Source organism: Macaca fascicularis, chromosome 20 (assembly GCF_037993035.2).
Source record: "Macaca fascicularis isolate 582-1 chromosome 20, T2T-MFA8v1.1".
NCBI classification, from domain to species: domain Eukaryota; kingdom Metazoa; phylum Chordata; class Mammalia; order Primates; family Cercopithecidae; genus Macaca; species Macaca fascicularis.
Genome location: NC_088394.1, coordinates 16,765,757 through 16,773,912, shown reverse-complemented (window position 1 = coordinate 16,773,912; position 8,156 = coordinate 16,765,757). Strand labels below are relative to the sequence as shown.

At 40.4% G+C, this 8,156-nt stretch overlaps 1 non-coding gene across 1 annotated transcript; it reads right to left on the bottom strand.

Annotated features, from left to right (window-relative positions):
* Positions 1-1,759: 1,759 nt before the first annotated feature.
* On the bottom strand, positions 1,760-1,831 carry TRNAA-UGC (transfer RNA alanine (anticodon UGC)). Its single transcript has one exon. It is a non-coding gene; the product is annotated as a tRNA-Ala (tRNA).
* Between the last annotated feature and the right edge of the window lie 6,325 nt (positions 1,832-8,156).

Here is an 8,156-nt window from a genome sequence, read left to right as displayed (position 1 = left end):
AGAAAAACACCCAGTGAAACTAGGAATAGATGGAAACATCTCCAATACAAGGTTCATCTTTAAAAACGTACAGTTAGTATCATAATTAATAAAATATTAAATCTTTTTCTCCTAAAATCTGGAACAAAGAAAGGATGCGCACTCTCATATGCTGCGTTCAGTATGTACTGAAGTTTTTAGCCAGAATATAAGGCAAATAAAAGAAATAAAAGGCATAAAGTTGGAAAAGAAGTAAACTGTCATTATTTGCAAAACTATGATTTGTCTAAAACCTGGAGGCAAAACTAATATCCAAAAATAATAGATTCTTTGAATAAATTTCAGGAAATCCATTCAACAGACTATTCTGTAGTCATTTAGAATGAGATGCTATTAAAAGTGCTAATAAAATGAGAAAGTCTTTGCTAAAACCAGCTGTAAAAAACATTTTAGTGGAATGGTGGGTAAATATGGACTGGTTATTAGACAATTTTAAAGAGTTATTTTTCACTTTGTTAGAAGTGATAGTGCTATGTGGCTATGTGAAATTTTGCATTTTAAGAAACCCATTCATAATCATTTAGACCACAGGTTTTCGACCTTAGCACTACTGGCGTTTAGAACCAGATAATTCTTTGTTTTGGAGGGGGCTGTCCTGTGCATTGTAGTATGTTTAGTAACGTCCCTGATCTCTATCAGGGATGCAGGCACGCTTCCTTTTGTGACAACCAACATTGTCTCCAGGCATTGCCAAAAGTCCTCTTTCGGAGGATGAGGGTCAAAATCACCCTCAGTTGAGAGCCACTGATTTAGGGTTTAATATCATGATGTCTGTACTTACTTTTGTATCATTTCAGAAAAAAAAATGCACAAAGAAAATATAACAAATACTAGTGTTAATTCTAAGCGATAAATACATGAATATGTATTATGCTATCTTTTTTTTATTCTACCTTTTATATTTCATTTACATACTTGATATATATATAATTTTTTTTGAGATGGAGTCTTACTCTGTTGCCCAGGCTGGAGTGCAGTGGCATGATCTTGGCTCACTGCAACCTCCACGTCCTAGGTTCAAGCGATTCTCCTGTCTCAGCCTCTTGAGTAGATGGGATTACAGGCACTCACCACCAAACCCAGCTAATTTTTGTATTTTTAGTAGGGACAGAGTTTCACCATGTTAGCCAGGCTGGTCTCGAACTCCTGACCTCAAGTGATTTGCCCACCTCGGCCTCCCAAAATGCTGGGATTACAGGCATGAGCCACTACACCCAGCTGACATACTTGTTACATATATACTTTTTTTATCTTCTTTATTATACTGTCTACTTTTCTGTTTGAAAGTTTCATAATAAAAGTCAAAATCATTAAAATATGCTGTAAATGGAAAATGCAATACAATTGTATTGCACTAGGACTAAAAATATGCAAAATTATATATACAAAAACTACTCAAAAGAGTATGTTCAAGAGGAGTAAGTCTTTTTTTTTTTTTTTTTGAGACGGAGTCTCGCTCTGTCGCCAGGGGCCGGATCTCAGCTCACTGCAAGCTCTGCCTCCTGGGTTTATGCCATTCTCCTGCCTCAGCCTCCCGAGTAGCTGGGACTACAGGTGCCCACCACCCCGCCCGGCTAGTTTTTTGTATTTTTTTAGTAGAGACGGGGTTTCACCGTGTTAGCCAGGATGCTCTCGATCTCCTGACCTCGTGATCCACCCCGCCTCGGCCTCCCAAACTGCTGGGATTACAGGTTTGAGCCACCGCGCCCGGCCAAAACCCTGGAGATGCCGGGGATTGAACCCGGGGCCTCATACATGCAAAGCATGCACTCTACCACTGAGCTACATCCCCTTGCCTCAAGAGGTAAGAGTAAGTCTTTTCAGCAGTGTGCCACAGCCACTCCAGTGACAGTGGGAGTCAATGCAGGTTGGCTGTGGGTCTCCTAAGAGGTGCCGCTACCACAGTCACCTGAATTCACTATGACGATTGAGCCTCTCCTCCCATCCTTCGTGCTTTACCAACTGTATAATGAATCCTAGTATAAAGGAGAAACAAGGAAGAATCAAAGAGAATGTAAAGACGAGTTTTTTCCCAAGAAGAATTCTGAAGATGATTCATCCTTCCACAGCCAGATCTCTTGTTGGGGAGAAAAAAAAAAAAAAAAAAAACATGACTGGCCAAAGGCACATCCAAGAGGAAGCACTGGAATGACCAGTTGACGGCTAGGTCTTGCCACTCTAGAGTTGTCACTGCCCCAGAATATAGTGACAATTAAAATCTTGGAGGAGTCACCCAAGAAGCATTTGATCTCAGGATTAAACGAAATTTATCCCCTCAATATTCAAGAGACGTAGCAGAAGAACAAAGGAAGACCCTCTAGGAGACACTTAAGGAAAATGAGAAGCTTCACAGAGAAATTGAACAAAGAACAACGAAATTGCTCGCCTGAAAAAGGAGAATAAATAATTGGCAGAAGCAGCAGAGTACAGTATATGACAGAGGCAACCCAGAGACTGAATGATGAACCTCTGGATAACTTTGAAGCACCAGATAGTCAGGAATTTGATTCTGAAGAGCAAACGGGTGAGGATTCTTAAGTGGAAGGGCCAAAAATTGGCACGTGCACTGAGAATCCTATCTTCCTCTACAGATGCAAAACCTTGCATGTAAAATTTAGGATTCACAATTGTCGAGATATGGAACCAAAATAAGTGCCCATCGACCAATGAATGGCTAAAGAAAATGTGTGGTATATATACACCATGGAATACTACTCAGCCATTAAAAAATAATAATAATGTCTTTGCAGCAACTTGGAAGGAGCTAGAGGCCATTATTCTAAGTGAAATAACTCAGGAATGGAAAACAAAATACCAGATGTGCTCACTTATAAGGGGGAGCTAAGCCATAGGCACGTAAAGGCATACAAAGTGATATAATGGACACTGGAGACTCTGAAGAGGAAAGGATAAAGAGGGAATGAAGGATCCAAAACCTGCATATTGGATACAGTATATACTACTCAGGTGACGGGTGTAGTAAAATCTTAGACTTTATCACTATATAATTTATATTTCATCCGTGTAACCAAAAACCACCTGAACCCCCAAAGCTATTGAAATATATGTATATGTATATACACATACACCCACACATACATAAGTCTTACATGGGAAACCTATTAATATTTGACTCTTGAGAAATATACCATCCAATGGGTTCTCCTGGCCCCCTGCCTAGACAGAGCCAATTACCAAGAAGGGGAAACTGCAGTGGGAAAAGAGTAGTTCACACAGAGCCACCTGTGCAGGCAACCTGAGTTTTCTTATTACTCAAGTCAGCCTCCCCAGAGCATTGGGGGATCAGAGTTTTTAAAGTTGATTTGGCACATAGGCGCTCAGGAAGTGGGAAGTGCCGATTGGTCAGATTGGAGATGGTATCAAGGGGTTGGAAGTGAGGTTTTCTTGCTGTCTTCTGTCCCTGGGTGGGATGGCAGAACTGGCTGAGCCAAATTACCAGTCTGGGTAGTGTCAGCTGATCCACTGAGTGCAGGATCTGCAAAACATCCCAAGCACTGGTCTTAGGTTTCCCAATAGTGATGTTATCCCCAGGAGCAATTTGGGGAAGTTCAGACTCTTGGAACCAGAGGCTGCATGACCCCTAAGCCATAATTTCTAACCTTGTAGCTAATTCGTCAGTCCTACAAAGGCAGACTGCCCACCAGGCAAGAAGGGGGTCTTTTCAGGAAAGGGCTATTATCAATTTTCTTTCTGAGTCAAACTGTAAACTAATTTCCTTCCCAAGGTTATTTCCGCCTATGCCCAGGAATGAATAAGGATAGCTTTAAGACGAGACACAAGGTGTGGTTGGTTAGGTCTGATCTCTGTCACTGTCATCATTTCCTCAGTTATAATTTCTGCAAAGGCAGTTTCAAGTTTACCTCCAGTACAGTTCTTTGTAGCAGAACACATAATTACATAATGCAACCTCTGAGATCAAAATCCTTTGTTTGAATCCTGGGACCCTATTGTATTAAAATACAAACACTGTATACTTTTAATTTATGATGTTTTATGTGAATAGCATTTTCTCAACTGTCAGACATGACTTGTGTAAATGACTAAAGAAACTTCAATCTCCTATCGAAAAAAAAAAGAAATACATTCAAGGGGTTGTGGATGAGTTAGAGTGTAATTCGTGGTTGATTTCACTTCCTAGATTTTAAAATAATCTGTAATTATCTGCTTTTATATTGAAAAAATGACAAAATCTAAGAGTGTCAAAATGCAGTATTATTCATCATTCACGGCCTAATATTGGAAGAGAATTAGCAGAAAACACAGCAGAGACGAGAGACTTGCAGACTGAAGTTCTTCCATTCACTGCCAAGAAAGCATCTAGAGGCGGAATAGCTTTGAATGGGCATACGTCTGCATAATGACTTTTCCTTTGTTCTTTTCTCACTGGTTAATTGAGTAACTTGTACAACAAATATGCCTTCAGACTTCACACCAGATTAGGGCCCTTTGTAAATAAAATTAAAGTTGGGAATATGCTTCCCCTAGCTGGTAAATAAATTCAGGAAGTTTGAGGTTTAGCATGGCATGCCAAGATGTCTAAGTAAATCTCAAATTCTTCCATATTTTTAAATAAATGTCAAGGACTATCAAATGCCAAGAACTCCCAAGAGGAAAAGAGCTCACCTCACTCTGAATCAGAGACCCTCTCCAATCAAAATGTCCCACCTGAAAAGTGGTCTTCTCTCCTACCCCATCACAGTCATATGGATGTTACTGATGTCGTGTTTGTCTGGAATATTGCCTGGTTCCTATGACAAGAACGATAAAATCTCTTAGTATTCTGCAACAAACAGCCTCTTTCTCATTAAAGCACCTCTGAATTGGACATGAGTCTCTCCTACGGACCCAGGCATTTTTCTAATCATTGGCATTACAATAGTGAACCAAACAAAAATGCCTGTCCTCAGAGAGCTTAGTTTTTAATGGGTTCTTCCAAAATCCTAGCAGTAGCGACCACAAGCAGAGGATAGATCCTGGGTAACCCAAGTCAGGTTGTGCAATGCTTGTGTTCATCACTTAGGGATAAAAGTCTTCATCTGATTTCAGACTCCTTACACAGCATCATCATAAGGTGGTAAGTCACGGATCATCTGAGGAAGCACTAAGCTAAAAAGAGAAAAAGTGCCCCTGAACCTTTCTGAACCGAGTGGTATTTGCCTAAGAGATGGGGAAGCTGAACTGAGTCACACTGAGATGAGAAGGGGGCTCCACCCATGATGTCCTTGTCTCAGAATAAGTCGGCCTCTTACGCTATAGCATAATTATAATACCTGGATCAAAAGAATAGGATGGGCTGGGCACAGTGGCTCATGCCTGTAATCCCAGCACTTTGGGAGGCTGAGGTGGGTGGATCATCTGTGGTCAGGAGTTCGAGACCAGCCTGGCCAACATGGCGAAACCCTGTCTTTACTAAAAATACAAAAATTAGTCAGGCGCAGTGGTGGGTGCCTGAAATCCCGGCTGCTCGGGAGGCAGAGGCAGGAGAATCGCTTGACCCAGGAGGGGAAGTTGCAGTGAGCCGAGATTGCGCCACTGCACTCCAGACTGGGCAACAAGAGTGAAACTCCATCTCCAAAAAAAAAAAAAAAAAAAGAACACAATGTGGGATCAGAGGAGCCCTCCAAGACAAGTGGCTTCGGTTCAAACATAAGCTCTGTCGTTTGTTCACAGTGTTTCACTGGACAAAGTACTTGACTTCCCAGCCTCAGTTTCCCCATCTGTAAAGGGAGGTGACCAAGAATACTTCACAGAGTTGTTATGAGGGGTAAGTGGAATGTTTCATGGGATGCAGTAAGCACAGTGCCTGCCACATAGTAAACACTCAATAAATGTTAGCTATTTCCCACTAATACAGTATAGTACATATAATATAATGTTAGCTAGTTATGAGTCATTACAAACTTACTCACCCAAAGGCCCCAGTTATTTTCTGAACGCACACCATGTGCCAGGCATGCTAACTGCTATTTATATTTTCTTCTTGACTTCCAGCAGCCTATAATGGAAGTTATTATTGTCTTTATTTTACAGGTGAGGATAATGAGCTCAGAGATGTGAAGCAACCCGCCCAAGGCCACACAGCCAGGAATAGCAGGGTCAAGATTCAAACCCAGGCAGAAATTACTTGAAATTCCATGTTCTCTTCCCAACACAATCCCTGTCTCATTTCTGTCTTTCCATTGATACCAGTATTTCCAAGCTTTCACCTTACCACATTCTTTAATCAACACGTTACTCAGATTTTTTTTTTAAACTGGCAACCTGAGGCATAGCTCTCTTAACTGCTGGCAGCCTAAACTTACTGCAAAAGCACCATCTCTATGTGCCCCCAGAGCTTTGAGCATTATCAAAATTAGAAGTACATTCACCCTTTAACTCCGCAACTCTACTTTTGGAAATTTATCCTAGAATATACACACACCTGTACACAATGACATACAAGCAATGTTATTCATTGCACTGTGGCTTGTAATAGCAAAAGATTAGAACTATCCCAGCTGTTCATCAAGAGAGAAATAATTAAATAAAACATAATATAGCCATTATAATAGAAAAACATATAATTATAAATAAGAATAAAAAAACTCATTATACTCTGATACAGAAAGATAAGCAGGATATATTGCAAGTTTTAAAAGGCAGGATACAGAACTGTCTGTGTAATAAAAAAACAAGTGCATATACATTTGTATTTGCTTGTACGTACCTGAAATCCTGCAAAGATAAAGAAGAAACAAATAACAATGGCTGCCTGTGGAAAGGAAATGTCCCAGGCTGAAGGGGCAATTTTCACTGAATATTCTAGCATACTCTTGTTTTTAAATTTTCAATCATATGAATGAATGGCCTATTCAAGAAATGAAATGATTTTTAAAATATGAGTTTTAAGAGTATAGGATTAAGAGTATAGGCTTTTTTAAAAGAGTATAGGGTTTTAAGAGTATAGGATTAAGAATCAGAAATTTGAGTCAAGTTTGAGGCAAACTTGGACAACCTACTTTATTTCTGTCAGCCTTCATTTCTTCATCAGCAAAATCTCTAAGCCCCCAAATACTAGGGACTTCGGCGATCGTTATCATCATCATAGCTACCATTTATTCAGTGGTTACTATTTGCCAAGCCCTATACTACAGCCCTCTAAGAATTTGCCTCATTGCATCATTGCAAGCAACCCTATGAGATAGGAACTATGATTACTCCCATCTCGCAGATGAGCAAACAGAAGCTCAGCGTGGGGGGATAACTTGCCCAAGGTCACACAGCCAGTACGTGGCAGAACCAGAATTCAAACCCAGGTCTCTCAGGCCTGTATTTGGACTCAATGGTTTGCTGCCTCCATTCACACTGATAATTTTCCTAGTTGTGTTCCCTGTCTCTTGCATAAATTCCACCCACCAGTTCCCTTCTGAACATTGCCAGCCTCCACCAGGCCTGGCCCTCACTTATTTCCAATCACCCTTTATCCACCATAGCTTTGGAAATGGACTGTTACTAATGGCTAGTCATATGTCAGCCTAATGAATGGGAGGCAGGCTTCCATTAAAATAATGAAATTAGCGAGTTTCGAATTTGGTTACATCGCATGGCACACAGCCTCAAGTAATTACCATCCCATGCTCCTTCCTACGAATTAAAGTCAGCCTATTTATTTAAGGTCTTTGGCTTGGCCATCTCTATTAAGCTCACATCATCTGTTTGGGGATGGAATTTTTTTTTTTTTTTTTTTTTGGGCCTTGTTTGTTTAAATGATGTTGGGTCTGTTCCCCTGATTAATAAAGCCGTAAACACAGTCAGGAGCAGCTTCTGAACCATGTGCAAAAGCAAAGAATGTAAGTCAAAGAACAATTCTTTGGGGGTTTGGGTTTTGTTTGTTTGGATTTTTTTTTTTTCCTCCAAAGGATGGAAACAATAAGAAAGAAGCTCTTTGAGCTCCAGAAACTCCAATTATGCTGACATTTCTGCTGCAGAAATACAGCAGGCTCCATTTTGCAGGAACCCAGTGAACTAGCTAATCAGATTTCCTTGGATAATTTGCTCCAAAGGTCAGCTGCCTTAAAAAGCACCCAGTGCCTCATTATTTGGTAAAGCAGGCTGCA